The sequence below is a fragment of the Rhinoderma darwinii genome, chromosome 4 (genome assembly GCF_050947455.1).
Source record: "Rhinoderma darwinii isolate aRhiDar2 chromosome 4, aRhiDar2.hap1, whole genome shotgun sequence".
Lineage (NCBI taxonomy): Eukaryota > Metazoa > Chordata > Amphibia > Anura > Rhinodermatidae > Rhinoderma > Rhinoderma darwinii.
In genome coordinates, this window is record NC_134690.1 from 99,528,886 (window position 1) to 99,554,413 (window position 25,528).

General features: G+C 40.2%; 1 protein-coding gene across 1 annotated transcript in view; it reads right to left on the reverse strand.

Moving 5' to 3' along the window:
- SERPINE2 (serpin family E member 2) overlaps nucleotides 1-21,739 on the reverse strand; it is a 49,702-nt gene extending 27,963 nt beyond the window's left edge. The window contains exon 1 of the mRNA XM_075861427.1: nucleotides 21,634-21,739. The gene's annotated coding sequence lies outside the window, so the exon portion shown is untranslated. The remainder of the gene's footprint in view (nucleotides 1-21,633) is intronic.
- Between the last annotated feature and the right edge of the window lie 3,789 nt (nucleotides 21,740-25,528).

Genomic DNA, 25,528 nt, shown 5'->3' on the forward strand with positions numbered 1-25,528 from the left:
GTAAAGCCTTTGTACAGACTTGACATCTATCGTCATAGTGGCCCGTACTGAATTAAGTAGAGGTTCAGGGTCCTCAACCAGGAATATTAGTCTTCCCCTATTATCTGAAGAGTCATCTGAAATCAACTTCTCCCTCTTCCTGAGGAATTGATCTGGAAGTAAAAGGAATAAGTGAAACTGGGAGAACTCTCTGAGAGAGCTAAATCCACTGATCGTTCTTTTGATGTTCTGCAGGAGGAATGGGGATTACTCACTCAACACTTTTTCCATACAGTTACGATAAAGTGCCTTCTTGTAGGTTGAGGAAAGAAAACTTCTTACATATTCGACACCCCTTTTTAATAAGCCCGGTCCTTGTTTTAGCTCCCTCTTTACCTAATTTTTAAAGTAAATGCCTATACAGTACATAAGTCAACCAAGCACAAATAAAAACAATAGGGAACACAGGAGGAAGATGGTTATAATAACCACATTCTCACTGGGCTGGAGGCTTTAAATGGGCCAGCAGACTCTGCATGGAACATTTTAGACAAACTCATTATCCGGAAGGAAAATCACTCAACAGGAACACAGAATAAAAACTCAATAAAACCACTATCACAGGACATCGTGCATTTAAACCACATTAGGTGTCCAAGTCCAACATGTGCCTGTACCTTTAAGGGTCTGGACCTTGCCACACACACAAAAATCCAGCCAGAAAAAACGCCACCGCAGGGGCAAGGAAAAATTCCCATGCGAAAGGGAAATTCCTAAGTATCTAAGCCGGAATTTTCCAGAGCTGATCTCTGCGACTGCATCACTGCCGGTCCAGAAGCCCTATGTCACTTCCCCTGCCAGGTAACAGATCAGGGCACCAGAAGGCACAAAAAGTGCTTTCCTGTAGTTTCCTGTCCCTTGGGAGATGAGAAAACCCTCCTGGTGTTGCTATCAGGGAGGTTTAAGGGAAACAAAAGTCCCTTTATGATATTAAGACCTTCGTATAATATTCAATATAGCACATAATACAGTGATGTTTATAATTACAATATTTCATTGTCTGTGTTCCAGAAACAAGAACAAAAAGAGCAGAAGATTTACAATGGAAAATTCTTAGAGAAGTAAACAGGGCCACCTAGAAGAAAAAAGCTTAATTTGATGCTCTACTGGAAATGACATTAACACATGATTTATAAATGGAACAAAAATTGCCACACCAAACTAACAGGCACCTGAAAAGTCATGCACAGCAGTCTGAGAAATTCCATTTTATCATAAACTGTTATGCAACCTCTGCCGGACATGAGCAATGGGCTAAATTAAGAATCCCAGACACCTTACAACCCACCCAATAATTTCTTCATAACTTTGTTTAGGCTAGTCTCAAAATACAGAAATTCAGTAACTCACACTTGAAAAAGGGGGAGGAAGAATCAACAGTGAATACTGAATCAAGACAAGATCCTAAAATTCAGACTTCAACGTGCAAATCAGAAAAGACCTAAATCACTTTCAGTTAAAAGGGTGACTCTACAATTAGTTGATCATAGGGTTTCCCGCTGCTAGGATCCACCGCTATTTTCTGTAAAAATTAGGGATCCCAGCACCAAGTGTTTAACTTACAGCATCACCACTGGGGGGAATAAAAGGATTACACAGTGGCCAGTGAAATCAATGTGTAATGCATCGACCTGCTGTTTTCGCCACACGTTATTTTTTTTATTTATTTATAGTCTCAAATTGAGTAGGGTCCCTGAACAGAGGACTTAATTCCCTGATAGGGTATTTAAAAATGGGTTTTCTAAACCAGACAACATGTTTAAAGGAGGTTGTGCCCTCTATGAGCCACTGTGGCAGACCCAGCCTATTCAGGCACTAGATGAATGTCCACTTATTTGTATGTATGGCATGTAATGCTACATTTCCCCGGCAGCGGTTGTGGCAGAGGAAATATCTGGTTAGACTCGCAGTCTCCCATCGATAACAGCGGATCATCAGTGGTTAGAGAAGTCGAACACATGACGATCAGATCATCATTGCACTGGCTTCCAGTAAAAATGGCTTGTCTACATTTACAGTTTATATTTTAGGTAATAGATCTGTTCAACCAAAGTCCAGAACAAAAACGCACAAACACACACACCATATATATGGTGATCTTTAGTTTGAGCCATGACATGCAGAAGTGGACAATATTTAATTATTGCTTTTTTAGCATTCTTTTTGCATTGAACAACATTTTGGGCACAACCCTGACTGAGAAAATATTTTTTATTACCTTGGACTCACCAATTTCTGAGGGGACAAAAATTAACTGCAATAACCTTCAATAAGATAGCAAATGTTACAAAACAATGCCAAGAAACTGTCAAACAGGAATTTTTATTGGCTAAAGTTCTGCCCTTACATATATCTGTGACATCTATTCCCAATTGTACTGCAAATGTGGGTGGAAGGAGGAGGGATTTCAGGGTTTTTTTTCTAGAAAAATGGAAACTCTTTTGCATCTCTGTCACATCCTGTTTTACGGAGATATTTTTCCCTAAACGAATGCTTCTAAAGTGCCTTATGGTGGCACATGGTGTGCCTACGTGTCTGTAATTTGGACCTGTGCATCTCCATAGTGAGACTACAAATTCACCATGTGTAGTCTTTTTGTATACAAGGAAATAGTCTATAACCATGGAAACACTTGGATCTGCATATGTTCTGTAGACACAAAAAAGTAGGATATTTATAATCAAGACATTTGCAAAGTTGCTTAATTTTTTTTTTATCTTAGGCTAAGTTCACACTAACGTTACTATCAGTCTACCTCTCTTCCATCAGAAGAAATGAGGATCGATACATTAAATGGAAAGCAACGGTAATTCTTTGTATCAGTTGCTTTCCGTTTGTCTTTGTTCGCTAGGTTTCCGTTTTTTGAACGGTAACAAAAATGCAGTCTGCAGACCTTTTGTTTACATTAGAAAATTCGGAAAACCTAGCGAATGGAGACAAACGGAAAGCAACTGATACAATAGAATTACCATTGAAATCAATGGTAATTCTAACAGAACCGTTGCTTTCCGTCTAATGTATCGATCCTCTCTTCCTCTGACGGAAGAGAGGTAAACTGATAGTAAAATCAGTGTGAAAGACGCCTTGCAAAAACTTGTTGCAAAGTATACATATCTGTTTAGGTGCCACTACAGATGGGCATATGAGCTATTGAATACAGAATATGAATCTTCTTAAGATATTCCATAAGCAGCATATCCAGAAAGTTAACTTATTTGTGTGGCCATAGAAAAACTTACAGCTGTGAACCAACTGCACAGCAGATACACGTTTGGGCTAGGATTTTTGTTCAATAAATTTGTTTTATTGTCAGTGGAACAGGATGTTTATGGGTCTGAAGAATAAAATAACGGCTCCCCATCTACTCCAGAATTCCCAGATGATTTCTAACAAGAATGAAAAAGAGCTGAAGTACAATTTATTTTGCTTCCGAAGCACTGCAAACACACATTTTGCCTGGATGAAATTACACATCAATATCCAGAAAACCTTCATGTCAAAGACTCTCTCATATTATTTGTGGCCTCGATAAAAACATATTTCTTGACTTGAATGCAATTTTCACAATTTTACTATTTATATTTCGACAAAATATACATAAAAAGTTGAGAAACTTTGTAAATACTATTCTTTACTTATCTTTGATTGATTGAAATAGATTACTCAACAACTGGATTCACTATTCTACTGGTTGCTTGTGGATTAGTAAAAACTCTGTTGACAGATATACCTAAAGCTAGAGCTACATGAATCACGCAACAAGAAAAGTGCCATGTTGTTTGCGACATTGCAGCTAATGATTGATTTGTGGTTGCATTGCGACCGTCGCAAAAAAATTCAGATTTGCTGGATTTTGGGTCGCAAGTTGCACAAGACATGGCCATAGACAGAAATGTAAATCGCATTTGACTGAGACTTGTGTGCGACAGGTCTTTATAAAGGCTATGAAAATAAAAGGGGTGGCAGTGACATACACACAAATTGTGGCCAAAAAAAGTTGGAGGACTTTAGGGCGTCAACAAATCGCATAACTTTATGTTGCGCAACACTCAGCAATTTGACATTGCTGTGTAGCCAGGGATGGCCTTAGGATAGATGGTGCCCCATGCAAGATTTTCATTCAGCCCCCCCACCCCCATGACAAAAAAATGCCCCATAAAAAAAGTATAATTCCCCTACACAGTATAATGCCCTTTTTAGTGCCCCCACAAAGTATAATGCTCTTTATAGTGCCCCACAGTCTAATGCCCCCTTTAGTGCACTCACACAGTATGTCCCCTAATTGCCCCCACAAAATATATTGCCCCCACATCCCCCTCGTAGATAGTGCCATACAGCTCCCACCTTCCCCTTGTAGACAGTGCCATACAGCCCCCACTGCCTCTTTGTAAACCGTGCCATACAGCCCCCCACCTCCCCCTTGTAGGCAGTGCCATACAGTGCCCAGCCACCCCATTGTAGACAGTGCCCCCAAACAAATAAAAAATAATAATTATACTCATCTAGGCCCCTGCGATGAACAGAGTTGTTCCCCAACGCCGACGGGATCCTGGCGTAGGCCGGCGTGATCCAGTGATGTCCCTGCATCTCATAGTGTTCATAGTATTCAATAGTATCTGCATCCTAAGGAATGTCCTATCGCTACCACCGTAGCAGCCATAGCGGCTGCTAGCGGCACCACCAGGCATGGGTGATGCCGAGAGCAGGGTCCTTCTCTGCTCTCAGCATCACCCATGCCCGGGCTGAAAGGCAGCTGCAGAGTCGCCGGGCCTGAACACTTCAGAAACACAAGCAGGGCAAGGGAGCCAGCTCAGCACCCCCTTCCACCTACTGGCACAGGTCGCACACCCCAAAGGACGGCCCTTCGTGTAGCCCTAACCCTAGATAAGATAATTCACTACTCCAGGGACAGATTTTGGTTTTCTGCATCAGACTATACAGTATACAAAGATTACTCTTTCAAATTTACAAATCAGTAGAATGTACTCTGTATAGACACTGAAGCAGCAGGGTCTTCTAGGAAATGTGAGCTGAAGTCCAAGAAGACACAAGCAGGACTGAACCTTTGGGTTATAAAACATGACACGTCACAATTGAATTTTCAAATTGGCATTTTAGAAAACTGTAAAAAACAGCTAAAAACATACATAAAGGTGGGACTTTTGACATACAGGTGACCCGCTCTCATTGATATATGTATTTTATAGTCTTCTGATTAAATCATACTGTATATTTGTAAACTTTTCCTTTGTGATTGACCAATGAAAGGATCAGTAAGATGCCGAAAGACTAAATATTTTTACAATAATTTTCCACGCATGTAGTATTTTAAGTTACAATTCCAAGAGAGCAGCAGCATCCAGCCAATACTTGGATTTTTCTTGCTTCCTATAGGGCTGGTTGACAGCAATCTGGAAGACTATAAGTAAATTGACTTCACTTACTTTTACAGTAGTGGTGTATTCGAATGCCACAACTTTGAAACAAATTCATGATCAGTCTTACAATGTTGCATGGTCAGAAACTCCTTGGATTTTAATGAGATTTAAATAGCAGAATTAAGTAAAAGGCCTCATGCACGTGGTGTATTATTGCTACATACAACCTTCGAGTTGTGCGGAACTGTAATATGGAACCCACAGCAGTCCATGGGGCTCGAATGTACCATCGTATGCCTCTGATTTAATACAGATTGGGGGTTTTTTTCTGTCCAATTCTGCATGTTTTAACGTATGCTGTATTATAGCATTGTTTCTAAAAGTGAGTAGCTCTGTAATACAGAGGCACATAAGACAGCGCACGGAGTCCGCAGAGACTTCTCTGTACAGGCTTTGTGCAGAACGCTTGAGGAGTATGTGTATTGCAATGCATTCATTATTGACAAGTGACAACTTATTTACTCATCTAAATTAGTCTCTTGAGTAATGAGTTTGGTCTCTAATATGACATAGTAAAAAGTAATGAGGATTTTGTGTGTGTCTGACACTTTAATACCTTTTATGACTATAATAATAGGTACCTGTGCTTTGACTTTACAATACACTTTATTTTCTAATCAATATTAGTGATCAGTCAGTCTGAGATAAAGAACGTGAATAGAATAGCAATACAGTATTTTGTTATTCTCTCACAAAATGTACTCACAGGAGAAAGAAGAATAATAGTGGATGCTTTAAAATAAAAACTCAGAGCATTGCACACTCCACACCTATAAAATGTACTCCTGGCTACCGGAGTCTATTAACCATTGAAAAGATGGCAAAATCTATACATCACCGAAATAAAAAAAACAGAATACATTTTTCCCTTCAGGAATTATCTTCGAATTCTGTACGATGGACTATTTCATAAATGTTTACAAAAAACGTTACATAAATTGCATAAGAATTATATAAGAATAGAATTTAGTATTTCGAGTTACAAGAAACAATGAAAAAAAAAAAAAAAAAAAGGAAGAAAGATCATCATCATGATTGCCAAATTCAGACTTTTCTGGGGATTTTTATAAGGTTGCATGCAACTTTCTCTCACCATAAGGATACATTGAAGTCGCTCACGTATCACTGAAAAGCTGCAACTGTAAATTATGAGGAACCCCATGTCACTGTGGAGTCCTAGCCCAATAGTGAGTTATCGAGCTCTGTGCGTCATGTCTATGAATCCACTATTCCCAGAACTTTCTATTGGTATACCTAGTCTTGCTAAGCACTGTACATAACATTATCCCCCCTCCTCTTCTGCACACCCTTCTCCCTTCCTCTCCTCACTTCATTTGACATGCAAGAAGTGGCCAAATTAGGACCTACAGCACCTGTATCCTGTGTACCCCAAACCGCTCTATATTCCACTATAAGGCCGGGTTCACACGTAGCGTAAACGCTGCGGAATTCTGTGCGGAAATTCCGCAGCATCTACAGTAGCAGCAAAGTGGATGAGATTTAGAAAATCTCATGCCCACGCTGAGGAACAAAAACGCAGCGTAAACATTAATAAACTGACCTGCATGTCAATTTATGCTGCGTTTTAGTTGATTTTCCACTGCGGGTTCTCCCCATTGAAATCAATGGGGATACAAAACCCGCAACAGAAAGCCAAGTGTTGCGACTTCTGCGGCATATTCGCAGGGATTACATCACAAAAATCGAACTACGCAAAACAAAAAAGAAATCATACTTACCCAGAACACCCTCCTTCTTCCTGCAGTCCGGCCTCAGAAGATAAAGTTTCATCCCATGTGACCGTTGCAGCCAATCACAGGCTGCAGCGTCACATGGCATGCAACATCATTGGAGGAGGCCGGAACATGCGCAGAGAAGAAGGAGGGTATAAGTATCAACATTTTTTTTTCTAGTGCTGGTTTCCGCAGAGTAAATTCCGTTTCTGCACAGTTTTTACGCAGTGTATCCGACCCGTGGGAACCCGGCCTAAGACTGCTTTAAGCAGTGTGCCCAGAATTATTCTTCTTTAACATTTTCCCTGTACTGCGTTAGCTGCAATTGTTTCCAGCAGCTTGGAAGACATCACTTAGCATGATAGTCACATCCTGTTTCATGTTGTAAATAGGAGTTCCTCTGATGTAAAGACCCTTATTAGGCTTCAGATGCTTGCACCTTAAAGCGAATGTCCACTTTTTAACACCTTTTTATGTTTAGGCCTAAAATGTTATGCTATTACAGAGCTACAATTCCCTAATTGGCCTTCACATAGATATAGAGAAAATTCTTGACATCTACAGCCACCACTAGGGGGAGCTTACAAGTCTACTGCATATGAAGTTAATATGGAGTTTAATGGGAGTTGTATGAGTAGGTATCCAGTAAGCAGAGGCAGCCAAAACAGTTTTAAAATGTAAAACTATAGCTAGACAGGGAGATATGAAGAAAAAAATTGCACCAGCCCTTATAAAGATATATTAAAAAATGAATCATCAGAGATTTCAGATTGATGGGATGCAAAACAAAAAGAGAATCTTACGGCTTATTTGCACAGCCATACGTATGGACAATGTTATAAAAGAACAGATCTCTGCAAAGAGGAATATGAAAATCTGGCCGTGTAAAGATGCCATTACCTGCTACCTGCACTGACTAAGAAAGCGATTGCAGAAGGCGGTGGATACTATTGTTTAATGGGATCACAGACAGGATGTCCAGAATTTTTTTTTATTCCTGGTATACTTTTCAGACATATAATGTTTTATTTATGGCACTCCACTAACATGCACATCCGATAAATTGTGTAAATAATAAAAGTTACAGGACATGTCAGGTGCTTGGGGGCAGCGCATACCTCAGCGTACCACGGTTGCTTTTTAATTCACTGTAATCTGCATTTGTGGCCACTGAAGGAACCTGCTGACTGGTTAAACCCATGCCAGCATCCGGGCACTCTACCCATCAGCACCTCCCTTCAATAACAGTAAAGTGCCATTTCATATGAATACAAGACAGTCCATATGAACCCCAAGAAAGGAGCAAGGGCATGGAACCCGCCACAATCGGAACAGAGAGATGCGTAGTAATTGAAATCATTTTTCCTTGCACTTTATTCAGTCTGAGATCAGATGATTATGCAACATGTACTTAAAGCTGGATTTAATTGTGAATGTCAATATTGTTTTACTTTCCTAGAATAGTGGGAAACACCCCAGTACTGACTGATGCCAGATAAGAAGCAGTGTTCACAAGAACGCAATGCAAAAGATCTAAATGCTTGTCTACAAAGAAGCAGATTCCAAGAGACATAAGCTCACGTCATTGACACGATTTCCTGTGCTAGCTATGTTATCTGCCTGAGCCGCACATAGAATGTGGAACTTATTAGAAGGAATCATTGGTATAATTAGTGGATTGCAAGAGTAAAGTTGGGTGGTTTGTCTACTTTGGGAACCCGGGGATCACCATGAATGAGAATGACAGTTCTAACAAAAATAATGGACACGGTGGTAATGATTCTTCTGTAATAAGATGTTGGTAAATATAGTAATAAGAAAAAGGATGGTCATTATGCTAGGGATACACTAAGACGGTAACACTGATGGCAGCTTAATGAGAAAGCCTGTCCGCTTGTCCTGGTCAGCTGCTGCCATGCTTTAACATCATTCCAACCGTATTTAATAATAGTAGGAGATGTCATCTGATGCCATGCTAAGACTAGGTGCCATGTGGTGGTGATGATGATGAGTCCAACAATTTATCATTAACATTCAGTAGACCTCATCTCATAACCCCTTTAAAGGGTATGTACACCAACGCTACCATTTTATTTTATTTTTTTAAATAATAAGAGTAATATGGAACCGTGAAAATAAGTCTGGATCAAAAATTCCTACTATTTTTGTGTCTACAACTCTTATGGAGCATGTCCTACTTTTCGTATTTTACGTGCCGTGCTCCCATACTTTGTATGGGAGAACGGCCCGAAAATGAGGGCTGCGGCCCGCGGCCGTTGGTGGTCGGCTGTTCATGCAATCGCGGGCAATGATTACAGGCCCGACCGTGTGCATGAGGCCTTACGTGTGTGTTAGTAAGATGTGGGGGACAGATGGAAGAGAGTATAACTGCACTATCCGACTACACAGGATTTGTCTGTCTAAAGATGGCCATACACACAATAAAAGTCAGCCAAACCCAAAAATTTTGACAGAAATATCTACACAGGAGCTGTAGACAAAAAAAAAAACAGTAAGAGGTCATCATCATTTGATTTCATAGCTTAATTATTCCTTGCAGCAAGTTCTTGACATTGTCATTTTCTGGCTGTTCCATTTAGAAAACTTACTGTCTACCTAAGCTGAAAGGTAGAGTAAAGGGTATGTAATGTTTTATGTTACCTTGTTGTATCTGGTACATTGCCATCAACATGTCGTTAGAGTGAACCTTAGCGCTATTTAAGAATAATGACATTTGAATTGGCACATTTAACATTTTATGACTGTGGGTTAATGTTGTATTTAGTTAATAAATCTTTCAGAATTGAGAAGGCAAAGAACAGTGCGGAATGTATTACTCCTATGGCACATGGATCAGAAAGATTATATCATTTTGTTCCTTAAAACCTCATATCTGATGACATAAGTTCTGAAGACTCATAGAACCTACTGTATTCTGTATTTCATGACAATGTTAGATAAAAAGAGACCAATGGGAAGACTTTGCTTAGTTGGCAAACACTAATTTCTTTCATATTTGGGCCATACTATGAACTATAGCATGGAAAACTCTTTATGTATACTCCAGATCTATGCCTACTAAAATTAGAGATGAGCGAATTATTAAAAATCTGCCTCTCCACCGAAGAATAAATTTTCCATTACAGAGCGATAATTAACATATAGGTCAATGGAGGCTAAAATATTAGATTTCTGCCTTTATGGTCATCCGTCAGCGACAAGGCAAGTTTTAAAAATCTCTATTCAGGAATGTCAGGCCACGTTCAGATGTAGCGGAAATGCCAAATTGAACTTGCCAACCTGCAGCACATTTATTCTTTTGTGGAAATGCATAGGGTGAAAGCCAGAATCAAATCTGTATATCTGTAATAACTGCAGACTTTGCCTTGGTTTTGCCACAAAATATGTGGTGGAAAAAGTTGCTACGTGTGGACTTACCACACAGAATTTTTTGCAGGCAGAAAATTCTGCCTCAAAATTCAGTTTGGAATTTTGAGGCAGATTTTGACCTGCCTGCACGCCGTTTGCCGCGTTTTTCGCTGCGTATTTCACTCGTGCCCATTGAGCGCCACGGGCAAAAACACAGCGAAATACGCTTTCTCTGCCTCCCATTGATGTCAATGGGAGGTCAGAGGCGTAAACGTTCGGAGATAGGGCATGTCACTTCCGAATTACGCGTCCGCCTCCCATTGAAATAAATGGGAGGCATTTTCAGCTGTTTTTTGTCGTGTTTTCCGATGCGGTTTCCGCTTCAGAGCACGTGTCAAAAAACTTTGTGTGAACTGGGCCTTAAAGACTAAGAAAATGTACTTCTATTTCAGGTTCCTAGTCAATCCTAAATATTACATAATGTATGTCTTTTCTTCAGGTAAATTCTAATACTGCTGAGTAAATCCTACAGTAATTGGCAGATTTGACCGAGAGCTGCAAATGTTTGTTTGGGCTTTTAATTAATGAGGGAACAAAAAATAAAACTCCATGTATCTGCAGTAAACAAGCAAGAAGTAAGTAAACTGAAATGATAGTCTTGCTAGCTTTATAGAATGTGGAAGGGACGTGCTCAAAATCTAAAACAGGAAATTAGCATTTAAAGTGTTTGTTGGTGTTTGCAGATTGATGTTAGCATGACCCTGAGCATGAACAAAGAGACAATTCCTCTATCCTTCGAGTATTCCTTAAATAACAAATATTTGCAAATAACATCACAATGGAACTTTTAGAATTCCCGGACAGTACACACAGTCTCTTCTAAGTTTACATGCAGTACTGGAATTTTAAAAAGGCCAAACTGAAATACAAGGTGATCAGCCAAGTAAGAGCTTTGTGAAGTTCAGAAACATTCATTATGTTTTTCTATTACGTCAAAAGGGTTTAAGACAGAGAAGTACGTCAAATCAAGTCATGTTTACTTAAAAAAGACTGAACGCTTCATCTCAAGTATGTTGCTTCACTACAAAGTTTAGGATACTAGAATAAATATGAGAAACAGATCATATCTAATGCTAGAGCTCAGTACAAATCGTATGGTGCCAACCAGTGAATGACAATAATACCAATATAAAAGGGGAGAGGGGATGGAAAGAAAGGGAGGGGATGGAGGGAGAGGAATGAGGAATAAGCAGAGGATAACCACAGTGGTTATCCTCGGCTTATTCCTCATTCCTCTCCCTCCATCCACTCCCTTTCTTTACATCCTCCCTCCCCTTTTATATTGGTATTAAAATTTAGGATACCCTTGGAGAGAGAGAACTACTACCATAAATAATTATCGCTCAAGATGCTCAGTTCACGATATGGTATAGATGGTAAAATAATTCACACGTACAAAGCTCTGTTTTGCAAAGCCTTCCACATAAACCATCCTAAAAAAAAGAATCTTATCTGGGCATGGCTTTCAACTTGGAATGCCAGGGAAATGACGAAGGAGAACAATGATGATTAATTGAAAACATTGGTATTTATCCAGGTAACTGTAGAATACAAAGATACAAGGAGTTTTAAGAGTCAGGAATCACAAAAATATCTGTAAGTTGTGTAGGATAGGCTTGACATGTTACACTACCACCGTCATTTGAAAGTTTTCATTGTGGATTTTGATACAGATATCACCATTGCAATGGGTGAAATACACTTTAAAAATCCACAAAAGACAGGGCATGCTGAAGTTTTGAATATCCACAACATGCCTAGAACCCCCCTAAAAGGAGCTTTAAAGAGAAAATCCAGAATTCTTACTTGTTATAGGTAGAGGTTAAATGGAAGAATGAACAATTTCCAGAACAAATGTGCTGTTGTTGAGCAATTGAACCCCTTTGGCCATATTCGCACACAGCGGAAATTTTTGCTGTGCAACTGGACACAGAATCCACATATATAACATGGGAATTTTGCTGCACATTTTGCTGTGGATTTCAACTAGATTTGCCATACGTATAAGTCTGACCAGTGAGGGTCCATCTGGAGGCCCCATTAATTCCAAGAACTGGAATGTCTGGTCCATGTTCCAAGTGGCTTGTGTGCTCAATTGATTAGACATATGGGGAAAGAGATATACAGTATTAAGCCATAACATTAAAACCACTGACAAGTGAAGTGAATTACATGGATTATCTGGTTACAGTGGCGCCTGTCATGACCTGGGATATATTGAGGTGTTGGAAGCAGGAAAAATGGGAAAGTGTAAGGTTCTGCATAAATTTGACATGGGCCCAAATTGTGATGGCTGGACAACTGGATCAGAGCATCTCCAAAATGGCAGCTTTCGTGGGGGGGGGGGGTTCCAGGTATGCAGTGGTTAGTACCTAGCCACAATAGTGCAAGGAATGACAAGATGTAAACCGGCAAAAGGGTCATAAGCGCACAAGGCTGGTTGATGCACATGAGGAGCGAAGGCTATCCCATCAGGTTTGATTAAACAGAAGGGGTACAGTAGCATAAATTGCTGAAACAGTTAATGCCGGCAATAATATACAGGTATCAAAACACACAGTACATTACAGCTAGCTGTTTTTGGGGCTGCAAAGCCACAGACCGGTTAGGGTGCTCATGCTGAACCCTGTCCACTGCTGAAAGCGCCTACAAGGGGCACATGTGCAACAGGACTGAACCATAGAACAATGGAAGAAGGTGGTCTGGTTTGATGAATTACATTTTCTTTTACATGTGGATGGCAGGGTGCATGTGCGTCACTTATCTGGGGAAGAGATGGCACCAGGATGCACTATGGGAAGAAGGCAAGCTTGCAAAGGTAGTGTGATACTCTGGGCAAACCTTGGATCCTGGCATTCATGTGAACGTTACTTTGACATGTACCATCTACCTAAACATTGTTTCAGACATAGTGCACCCATTCATGGCAACAGTATTCACTAATGGCAGTGGCCTCATTTAGCAGGATAATACACCTTGCCACACTGCAAAAAATGTTCAGGAATGGCTTGAGGAACATAAAGAGTTCAAGGTGTTGACGGCCTCCAAATTCCCCAGATCTCACTCTTATTGAGCATCTGTGGGATATGCTAGAACAACAAGTCTAATCCATGTAGGTCCAACCTTGCTATTTACAGGACTTAAATGATCTGCTGCTAACGTCTTGGTGTCAGATACCACAGGACACCTTCAGAGATCTTGTGAAGTACATGCCTCAACAGGTTAGAGCGTTTTGGCAGTACGAAGGGGACCTAAACAATATTAGACAGGTGGTTTAATTGGTTTGGCTGATCAGTGTAGCTATACCATAAACCTATGTCACCGGAAAACCATTTAAGTTTAATATAAGTTCAATTTAGGTTTTTGATGGTTGTCCAATGACCATGTGTACAACGGAATGATGATTTCAGAGTCATTTTCTGGGCATTTTTCATTGGACATGCTAAGAACACAGCTAGTATCATTCACAGATTCAAGTAAATGTCTTCATTGAATATATAAATAGGCAGTGATTATGGAGGAGAAATTGTATTAGACAGTAAACTAGTAAAGACGACAGCAGTAAGCAGCATGTCCAACAGAACAAATGTCATGATATCTTGTTTATTCAGTTATATTTTCTGCTTTGTATGAAATAAAATTGGGTTAAAAGTTTTGATGAAAATATACAAGATGTGGAACTGCCACAGTAGCAAAGCTATTGGGTTTTCAGAAGTTACAGGCGAACCAGGGACCTTGTGCTTGAGGCTGCCCAAGGCTCTATCTTCTCTCTGGTTATAAGTGTGTATTATATGTAAAATTCTAGGTCAGTAATGTGCATGAGATCATAATTATTAAGGAACTATTTCTCCAACATTTAATCCTGGATTGGTAGGCAACATTTAAAAACAATTTGTATTTTTCACAGTTTTCAAGATGTCTTCTTACTGTCTGATCATTAAATTACTCCTGTTTTTGCATCCAGATGTTAAAAATCTACATGACCTTGTAGTGTTCATAGCTGAGAAATTATCAGTCAATGCAATCATGTGTGAGCTAAATACAGCAGCAGCTGTCCTGGTTCAAGCCTACTTGGTCTTACCTACACTGCAGGGATGGAAACCGTCCATATACAGACGGTTCGCAAAATACAAGTGTTACTTTTCTCCCGTCCACAATTTTTTGTTTTTGTTTTTTTTAAGTTTGTACTGCACACGCGCCAGTACATGACATGCCCAGGACAAGGGACATCCGAGCCCGCTGCATCATGTAGAAGGGTGTGAAACGCGCATCGAGGTGCTATTTCTCTGAGACCGTCAATAGCCACCATGCCAGCTTCAGGTAAATGATATGCAACTATGCAAATATGTCTCACAATGATGTATGTTAACTAGTATTACAACAGGGATATACCTATACTTGGATAGTGTGTAGACTGACACCATATAACTCTGCACTAGGTTGTAGACCTCTAAACTCCCACTCTGTGGTGCTATTTACCTGTTGTTAGTATACATTGTTACAACATATAGGCTATAGTGGTGAATTGATCATCTCGGAATGTCTGATTTTAAGTATGTTTTAAATTGCATGTTTTTTGTATAGATATCTTTGGGAGGGTATTCCATCTGTGGAACAATAAAATTATTTTGGACTTACATATGTCTGTATGAGAATTTTTTCTTGTGTATACATGTACATGAGACGTATATAGGTTTTCTTGCATCATGTAGAAGGTGGGGGATGCAAGGATGGGAGAGTTAGGGCAGGGAATATTTTATTCTTCAGCCCCCTTTCTCTGCCAATCAGTGTATTCCCCACTTGGTCTTACCTGCCACCAGCCCACTGCTCCTGTTCGCTGAGCCGAGGGAAGCCCTCTGCTCAGAAACCACCCCACCAGCAGTAACAATGAAGAATGTTCTAGACATTCCTCCTGATTTCCTGAAAGTGCGGGCACTGGTCTGAATGAGATTTTTAAGGTCTTTACGAGTTATGGACATGCCTCCCAAACGTTTCAGATTGAGCTGGACAGTTCCAGCTTCTGAGCGATGTCCCAGCAGGCCAGCGGCACGTTCAGGTTTCAACTATATCTGCGTCCTCAGCACTATCGGGGCATGATATTGTGTTGGGGGTACTATGAAGACAGGATACTGTATGGGGGCATGATACTGTGTGGGTAAACAAAGGGGACTAGGTGTGTTTGGACAGGGGTTGGGTAGGTTTAGAGGCGTAGCTTAATGGTAAAATGAGTGGTCCCTCTTTGTGATTGTTGAAAGTTGGGAGGTTGGTTTTGGGGTCTAATGAAGGGGTCTGTTTTAAAAGTGGTTTTTGAGACCTTTTGATTCAGGAGGTTGGTAACCCTGCACATCCCATAAATTGTGTGGGATTACATCAAAATTACTTTTTAGCAAAGTTCTTGCTGATGGTGATGAATTGAAATAAAAAGTATAATATAAAGTCTCACAACTTTTCATAAAAGCTGGACAACCCCTGTTCTTATGTCATTTTGGGACATATGGACCTCATAGAGGCGGCTCCTCCACTTGTTTCAAATGTGGGGGACTCAGCATAGCCATGTATTACATGGTCGCCCAAGCATTCGGAAGGGTGCCATGTAATCGTAAATTTCCAAATGCACACTATTGTATTACAGCTGTGTTTTGTACGGAGCTATAATAGGACTGCCCTAGGGGTGAATGAGCCCTCCTATGTACCTTCATATGTCTCAATTTTCATACTGAGGTATACAAAAGGTTTTTTTTCTGTCTGAGACAATATGTTCATACAGTCCTACGGAGACTGTACGGCTGTGTAATAAAAGGAGTACTCACAAGCGGCTCTGATGTGTGCATTATTTTTTCCGTAATATTACATTGTAAAGTAAAAAATATGCTGCGGAACACATGGCACATACGCCACATGTAACTGAATCCTAAAAGTCACTTCATTTTAAACCAATGTTAAAAGAAATCGTCTCATCATGACAAACCCTTCTGAAAATTAAGCTGGCCAGGTTGTAATCTGAAACCCCCAGTGCTCAGCATAGCAGGACATATGGACAGAGGTTGTTCTGATGGATAAATGACTAAACTGTACAGAATTTAACTTTCCCTCTTCTTTAATATCCATTCATCATTTTATTTCTAACAAATATAAATGCACAGACAGAAAAAAGCCCAGAAAAAAAAAAAAAGAAATGATGGCCCACCCTCCAGCTTTATACAGAACAAGTGCATTAACAAAATATATATGATCTGTATTTGCAATGATATCATAACCCATTAGGAGTAATCGGTTATTTACCCAAGAAAGTGATCTATTCCAATCATCTTTGGATGAACTTCCTTCTCTTGGACCATATGAGATCTATTGTAAAGGGGGCCTATTATGTTTGAATATGATATGTGTAATGACGGGGAAGGGAGACAGACAGGTGAGCCCTAATCTACCCGCCACTCAGTCCCTGCCTACTTGCAACGGCCCGTCCTAGGCGACGGCGTACAACTGGGCGATGGTCCCTACGCTCAATAAGTGCACGATAGACAAACAGACAAGGGTACACAGAACCTAAGGGAAATGGGGCAGTTGCCCCCGGCAACACCGTGAGCAACAAGAGTAGTGAACGAGCCGAGTCAAACCAGGAGTGTACGAGGTACCAAACGCAGAGCAGGAGAGTAGTCAGTAAGCCAGGGTCAATATGAAGCAGGGACAAATAGTTCAAGCAGCAGCAGAGCCAGGAAACAGGAGAATCACAGGCAAAGGAGGAGCAGGAAATGCAGGTATAAATAGACAGAGGGCGGGAGCTAGCTCCGTCTGGCCAGGCTGTGATAGGCTCTCCCACTCCTAAGCCTGCCAGCCTGAGTGGTAGAAGATGGAGTCACTCTCTCAGACTTAGGAGCAGATGCAGACAAATTACCCACGGGCGTCGACACGGAAGCTGTGTCTGGCAGATCCTTTACAATATGACTTTAAAAGGGTTGTCGCAGCTGGAATTCATTGAAATACAATAGATGTGACTCTTTATGGTTGGGTTACTGAGTAGGGGCTATAACAAATAAAAATGGAGCAATGGGTTTACGTGTAATATATCCAGGGATCGTGGTGTTGTTGTGGTTAAAAGGGCAATTGTCCAAGGTCCTGCGCCACTTACTTTTCTTGAGTCCTTCCTATCCTTCTCAGAAGAAAGGCACGAAACTTGGAAAAGATTTAGGCCGGATTTAAATGCCGTGTTTAGTGGGTTTTTTTGTTTATTTTTGAAAAAGTGCTGTGGCCAGATGTTAAAGTCTGTAGTGATATATGGAAAACACTACGTACAAAGTGCTTTGGTGTGTGACTTTTTGGGGGTCAGTGGCGTTTTTTGTAAAACGCAGCATGCTCTTGGTATGGTGTTTTTTCCCATAATCTCTCCAGTAGTTGAAAAATGCCATAAAACTGCTTGTGCAAAAGGACAATAGATAAAAAACGCCACCAAAATCGCATGTTATACTTAAAAAAACGCTATGCAAATGAAGCCTTATAGTGCACCGTCAACAATATAAAATTTAAAAATATGTCAGAAAAGGCTATAGTCCTAATGTTACTAATAATTATTACTAAGGAACAGAACTTTATTCTCCTGCCTGCACTGCAAACTACAAGAAATCCTGTGGTCAGGCACGCATGTTTATTACCATAGGGAGAGCGTGATAAGCAGCTGTCAGATCCATCTGACAACGCTTATAAGGATTGGCACGTTAAAATTCTACAGGTCGTGTTGACATCAACAGGATCTGATGACAATTAATTAACGTGAACAGCCAGCGTAAGTTACCAATGCATTGCATGACACTGCTGTTGGGAGCAGAGCACTAACAAATTGATTGTGACCCCAAAAATGTTATTTTGGAATTCTATAATAAAAAAGTTATTTAAATGAGGATCCGCTGACGATCAGCTTAACACAATGGGACCGGCTGTTGTAAACCATTGAGTTGGTGATATTCTTTAGGCTGGGTTCACACGACCTATTTTCAGGCGTAAACGAGGCGTATTATGCCTCGATTTACGCCTGAAAATACGGCTACAATACGTCGGCAAACATCTGCCCATTCATTTGAATGGGTTTGCCGACATACTGTGCCGACGACCTGTCATTTACGCGTCGTCGTTTGACAGCTGTCAAACGACGACGTGTAAAATGACTGCCTCGTCAAAGAGGTGCAGGACACTTCTTTGAAACGTAATTTGAGCCATTTTTCATTGAATTCATTGAAGAACAGCTCAAGATTATGGGCGTCAATGACGCCTCGCAAAATGCGAGGAGGAGCATTTACGTCTGAAACTACGGAGCTGTTTTCTTCTGAAAACAGTCTGTAATTTCAGACGTAAAAGCCAGTTATCGTGTGCACATACCCTAACAGTGCCTTTTATCTCGCCTCTATAATATTCAAATATTCTAATAGGACATATAAAAAAAGACTGCCCTAAGGCCAGGATCAAACACAGCTCTGATTCCGTTTTTTGCTCAGCTTTTTGAGCTAATGCCAGTGGATCTAAAAAGGTTTAAAGAAGAGATTGACAAAACTCCTTTTGTGTGTGTACATCTCATTTTGTGTGTGTCAAATCCTGTGTATGGCTAAAAATAAAAAAATAAAACGGAGCCAAAAACAGCGCATGTGATCCCGGCCTAATGAACCTGATGGTTTCTTTAGTTACTTAAATGGAGGAAATAAAGCCCTAGCAAGACAAGAAAATTAACAGCAGATGTCCAAGGTAAGAAGTTGCAAGATGATTAAAAAAAGGTTGGACAATTTATTGGCAATACCAAGCTCATACGTTTCTGGGAGAATGGTAGTACACCCAATATTTACTGACGTCTTGATAAGAGGGGGAAAATAACAATCACTTCTACATAATAAGTAACATTTCATGAATAGCTAATCCCTCGGGTTAAAGGGGTTTTAAAGAGGCTCTGTCACCACATTATAAGTGGCCTATATTGTACATGATGTGATCGTCGCTGTAATGTAGATTACAGCAGTGTTTTTTTATTTAGAAAAAAGATCATTTGTGACGGAGTTATGACCTATATTAGCTTTATGCTAATGAGTTTCTCAATGGACAACTGGGCGTGTTTTACTATATGACCAAGTGGGCGTTGTGGAGAGAAGTGTATGACGCTGACCAATCAGTGACCAATCAGCGTCATACACTATATCGCTATGTGCAGCCACATAAACACACTATAACGCTACTCATGTGTCATGACAATAAATATACATTACCTCCAGCCAGGACGTGATGTGTATTCATTCTCCTGATCACTTATATGGCGTCTCTGTGAGTTACAGCATAGCAGGCGTAGTCTCGCGAGATTACACTGTAAACTGTCATTCACAGCAAGATCTCGCTGTGCTGTGCCGTAACTCACATAGACGCTACAGAAGTGGTCAGGAGAATGAATACACATGACGTCCTGGCTGGAGGTAATGTATATTCATTGTCATGATACATGAGTAGCGTTATAGTGTGTTTATGTGACTGCACATAGCGATATAGCTATATCGCTATGTGCAGTGTAAATGAATGGAGAGAAGTGTATGACTCTGATTGGTCACTGATTGGTCAGCGTCATACACTCCTCTGTACAACGCCCACTTGGTTATATAGTAAAACACACCCAGTTGTCCATTGAGAAACTCATTAGCATAAAGCTAATATAGGTCATACCTTCGTCAAAAATGATCGTTTTTCTAAATAAAAAACACTGCTGTAATCTACATTACAGCGCCAATCACATCATGTACAATGTAGGCCACTTATAATGTGGTGACAGAGCCTCTTTAAAGTTATAAAAAATTGATGGCCTATCCTCAGGATATCTGATCAGTGGAGGTCCGTCTCCCATCACCCCTGCCGATCAGCTGTTTTGAAGGGGCCGTGGCTTATGCGAGCGCTGCTTCTCCTTAATTCCTTACTTGCTCAAACTGTGAATTGCCCACACGGTGAGTTATGCCAGATTTATCGTTCCATGTGCACCATTTTGATAAATTTGGCATAATTTGAGTCCTTTTCACGGTCTTAGAAAATATGCATTTTAGGAAAGTATTGATATCTCCCCCTGCTTGTTTATGCTTATATATACACGTACTCTATGTACTATTTATCTTCTTGAATTTGGGAAAATATAGATATAGAGACTAGTGCATTTAATATACTGTACTTCACATATTACTAACACAAATATTACATATATGTATGTAAATAAAAACTGTGGTGCTACATCTAAAGGTGTTTGAAGGGCCCAAATTAAAAAAGGGGCTGGGCTTTTTTTTATCAGTTATGGTTGCAGTCCGCTACAGGAGCAGGTATATCCTGGACAGCCGTCAAAATACGGCTCGTAGGTGCTAGTCTATGCTCCAGACTACATATTAAGACCTTTCTCAGCATACGGGTCACTAAAAATATCGTCTGTTGCAATTCTTCCACATGGTAAAAAACCATCGAACACACACAGTAGTCAACTTTTCGGACCCAAAGAAATCTGTAAGATCCAAATCCAAGATCCAAGACCTCAGCTGCAGGTCAACCAGCAATAATACCAGTTAGTTAGCACTTGGGTTTACACAAACTAATAGCAGGCAAATAATGAACAATGATTATTTTAGACTTCCAAACAAAGAACCTTTGACTGTGAGAAACATTATACAGATGTAGCCGGGCTAAAATTGTTATTCAACTCTGGGGATTCTTCATTCATGCAATGTGATAACTCTGCAGGTTTCTCTACAGTCCTACATAAAACCACAAATAACATATACACTGATTAGTGAAAAACATGAAAAATTCAGCACCCGGCATCAATTGATGGAGTTCTTGATATATCTTTCATGAACATAGTTCACAAACAAAAGAAATGAATAGCACTTAATGGTTAAATGAAAGGAGCCTTTCCGGACATCCCACAGATGGCACAGTGAATGCTTTCATTCTTCTGCATCTCAAGACACAGTTTATGTAAAAAGAAGAGTCCTCACCTCCTTGTTGTGCTGTAGTTTGTCTCCTGTGCTTGGGTTGAAGCTTCGCTCTCCTCTGATGCTTCTCTTGTGATTTTTCTCCAGCCATTCACTTTCTTTCTCCTCCTCCCCCCACCTCTAGATTTTTAAAGTCCACCCACCTTGGCTTGCCTCCTCCGACACAGCCCCTTACTGTTCTAACTTGGAGACCTTTTTAAGGCAGGAGAAAAATGTAACATTTTGTAACCTTTTTGCAGGTACAAAGATTAAATATTTTTGCAATGTTACAAATGTGATTACATAACAACTCATGTTATTGAGTTAATTCCTTTCTAAAGCAATAACAGCTAAGTACTGTGAAATGCTAAAATTCAGGGGGCTTGCAGGGGAGCTTACTGGCACTTGTTTCAATCTGTCACTACCCATGTCAGTCTGCACACCCCATCCCTTAGGCCTTATGCCCACTTCAGTTATTCTCTTCAGGGTGCTATCCGTTTTTTTAACTGCAAGCAAACTGACACATTCATTTCTATGGGGCCATGCACACTTCAGTTGTTTTAACGGTTCCGTGCGACCGTTCTGTCAAAAGTAGAACATGTCCTACTTCTGTCCGTTGTTCAGTGTCCATCTCGCCCATTGAAGCCTAAGGCTGGATTCACACGACCACATTAACGTCCGTAATGGACAGACGTATTTCGGCCGGAAGTCCTGGACCGAACTCAGTGCAGGAAGCCAGGTGGCTCTTAGCATCATAGTTATGTACGATGCTTGGAGTCCCTGCCTCTCTGCAGGACAACTGTCCTGTACTGTAATCATGTTTTTAGTACGGGACAGTAGTTCCACGGAGAGGCAGGGACTCCTAGCATCGTACATAACTATGATGCTAGGAGCCCGGCTCCCTGCACTGAGTTCGGTCCGGGACTTCCGGCCGAAATACGTCCGTCCATTACGGACGTTAATGTGGTCGTGTGAACCCAGCCTAAGGCCTCATGCCCACTTCAGTTTTTTTCGTCAGGGTGCTATCCGTTGTTTTAACAGATAGCACCCTGACACATTAATTTCAATGGGGCCATGCACACTTCCATTGTTTTAACGGAACCGTGCAGCCGTTCTGTCAAAAATAAGACAGGTCCTACTCCTGTCCGTTTTTCACGAAACAGTCTCAGCCTTTTCATTGATTTGGTCCGTGAAACAACGAACTACACACGGAAGATATCTGTGTGCGGTATGTGTTTCACGGAAACCTCATTAGCGGACGTACAACGGCCGACGGAAGTGTGCATGCAGCCTAAGGGCCCGTCAAAACAATGGACGGCACAAGGAAGGCATCCGTGTGCCATCCGTTTTTCACGGAAAAGTTGCTAAGGAACAGCATGGCGTGCCAAAGTTCCCTGCATTCAACAAACAAGATGGATTTTAACAGACCTTTTAAAACGGAAGACAAATGGAAGCACAACATCCGTTTAAAACGGAACAACGTAAGCAGAGTGACAACAGAAACCACACAGATGTCACAACGGACACACTGATCCATTTTAAACAGACGTTAAAACGGTGAAGGGTGTGCGATGTTGTACAACACTTACAGAATACAGCACATACTGGAGCAGATTTAGCAGTGTGTACCAAGATAAAATTAAACTCTGTTTTTTATCTCCTGACATGACATCATTGAGAAGTGTCAGAAGATAGCATCAATGATGGTCTATGAGCTAGGACCCCCACTGGTCAATACGTGGCATATCTGAGAATAGTTAAAACCATAGCTTCATTTTAAAAACCTGAGTAAAGCATTAATAGTCTGTGAGGATCATGTATTTCTTGTCAAAAATAGGAACAGATCCCATCAGAGGAAAGCAAGAAAACGTATTTTGCTTCATCTCTCTTCAGGGATCCCTTTCTATTTGTTGTGGAAAATATGGAAGCAAACACAAATGTTGTGTGGCAGTGCAAATCTTCAATAATGCTTGCAATATTTACATAGTTACATAGGTTGAAAAAAGACAAAAGTCCGTCAAGTCCATCCTTTTTCAATAAATTCAACACATCATTCATTCAAAAATTAATTATAACCCTCAATGCCATTTGTCAGTAAATAAATGCTGACATAGTATCTGCCATTACTACCTCTTGGGGCATGGCATTCCATAGTTTGACTACCCTAACTGTAAAGAACCCTTTCCTATATTGATGTCTGAAACGTCTTTCTTCTGTCCTTTGTAGAGTCCTTGTAAAGAACATATCATCTGCTAGTTCTTTGTTTTGACCACACATATACTTATACATATACTTATACATATACTTATACAAAGGCGTCTTTTTTCCAAGTTAAACAAGCCTAATTTTTCTAGCCTTTCCATCCCATTTAATAATCTATTTGCCCTGCTTTGAACCCTCTCCTATATCCTTTTTATAAATCCCTTGTAAGACCACATCTTGAATATGGAATTCAGTTTTGGGCTCCACATTGTAGAGGGGTAATGTTACATTTGAATCACAGGTTTTTAATCTCTCTTTTTATACACCCTAAAATCCTATTTGCTTTTGCAGCTGCTGCTTGACATTGAGTGCTGCTTAGCTTATTTGTAACCAGAATACCTAGGTCCTTCTCTTTTTCATTGTCCCCAGTTTTATTCCATTTAATGTATATGCATTAATACTATTATTGGTTCCTAGGTGCATTACTTTACATTTATCAACATTAAATTTTATTTGCCATGTTTTTGCCCATGCTGCCAGCTTATCTAGGTCTTTCTGTAATATTTTATAGTCAAGCTGAGTTTTAAGTATCCTACAAAGATTTGTACAGCATCAGCCGTACTTCAATCCTGTGGCACTGATCCTGTTACAAGAGAGTCTAAGAAGATGAGATACAATGGTCTGTCCAATACTGAGCTCAATTCTCTTAATACCCATGGATGAATGCCGTCTGGGCCGGGGGATTTATCAATATTTAATTTGCTCAGACGTAGCTGTACTTCCTCTGGTACTGGCAGCTCATCAGTAACCACAGAGGAAAAGTACATGTTTAATATCTCAGCCCACCCTTTATCCTCTACAACTATATTTCCAGGGTCATCTTTAACCAGTTCAGGATCGGGCTATTTTGAGCTTTCAGGACCAGACACAGTTTAGCTATTTTTAGCACGCGTTAGTTAAACAGCTAAAACATTTTTATATGTTGGTCTAGTGACGTGTTTTTTCAATGTTTTTTTCGTAGACAATGCAGGTCTCTTTTTTTTTATCATTTTTATACACATCCTTTTTGCGATTTTAGAATTTCTAGGTTTAAAATTTGAAAATAATAGTAAAAAAATATGCTTTTTTACTTTTCAGAATTATTTTCTGGTAATAATATAATTTTACCCAAAAATAGACCATTTATCTGTGATCGTCATTGACTACCGTAAATTTTGATATATTACATGTCTATTTTAGCGTAATTGGGTCAAGGCTAGCGTTACCACAATGATTGGCGGGGGGGAACGTTTCTTTTGGGTGGGTATTTTATGTGTATTTATTATTTAGTTCTTTTTCACTTTATTTTACTTTTATTTTTTTATTATTATGATCCGTCTCGCAAAGGTCAGAAAATACCTTTGGGGAACTTTATTTTTTCTTCTTTTATACCTTATTTTTCCAGTGTAACCGGGGATGCACAGCAGCCCCAGTTACAGGGGAAATCAGCCCTCTCATAGTGACTATTGTCACTAATAGGGCTGTGCTGCGTCTAGTTAGACCCAGCAGCAGCCTGCCACTAATGGCAACCAGTGATCATGTGACTAGTCATATGATCAATGGGACCAGCAGAGGCAGCGGCACTGCCGCTACCTCTATTCCATATACTATTCTATATACCTCAATTCAATATACTCATTGAGCGCTGTGTACAAGTGTTTAGAGAAGATAGAAGCAG